Below are 799 nucleotides of genomic sequence, written 5' to 3'. Positions count from 1 at the left end.
TTGGGACCCATCTCAGGGGAAGGCTCCAGGGCCTGACACTATTACTGATGCTGTGGTTTGCTTACAGATGGGAGCCTAGCATGGATGCCCTCCAAGAGGCCTAACAAGCAGCTACTGAGACAGAGGCAGATACTTGCACCCAAACAATGGTATGAAAAGAGATTGAAGAGGAAGGCAACAGTCTCAACAAACCTGGACCCCTGAGACCTCTCAGACACTGAGCCACCAACTAGGCAGGGTGCACCAGCTGATATGAGGCTTCTGATACATATACAGCAGAGGATTGCATGGTCTGCCTCAGTGGGAGAAGATGCACCTAACCCTTGAGAGACATGGGGTCCCAGGGAATGGGGAGGCCTAGCAGGATGTGGGAGTGTATGGGAATGTGGGGACACCCTCTTGGAGATGGGATGGGGTTGGGAGGAGGAATGAGACGGGGAAATGGTGGAAGAGGAGGGGGATAATGATTGGACTGTGAGGAAAGATAAAATATAATATCATAATAACTCATTGATCACAAAGTTATAAGAAAATTAAGAAAAAGAAAATGAAAATCAGTGCTTGCTTCGGCAGCACATATACTAAAATTGGAACGATACAGAGAAGATTAGCATGGCCCCTGCGCAAGGATGACACGCAAATTCGTGAAGCGTTCCATATTTTTAACAAAATGCCAACTTTAACAACAAAAATAACAGGAAANAACAATTACTTTTCCTTAATATCTCTTAATATCAATGGACTCAACTCCCCGATAAAAAGACATAGACTAACAAACTGGCTACACAAACAAGACCCA

At 45.1% G+C, this 799-nt stretch overlaps 1 non-coding gene across 1 annotated transcript; it reads left to right on the top strand.

Annotated features, from left to right (window-relative positions):
- The first annotated feature begins 557 nt into the window (after positions 1 to 557).
- On the top strand, positions 558 to 664 carry LOC115030826. Its single transcript, XR_003836386.1, has one exon. It is a non-coding gene; the product is annotated as a U6 spliceosomal RNA (small nuclear RNA).
- The last annotated feature ends 135 nt before the right edge of the window (positions 665 to 799 follow it).

This window comes from Mus caroli, chromosome 3 (genome assembly GCF_900094665.2).
Source record: "Mus caroli chromosome 3, CAROLI_EIJ_v1.1, whole genome shotgun sequence".
NCBI lineage: Eukaryota > Metazoa > Chordata > Mammalia > Rodentia > Muridae > Mus > Mus caroli.
The sequence above is the reverse complement of the archived record's forward strand: the minus strand, read 5'-3'. Positions and strand labels throughout refer to the sequence as shown.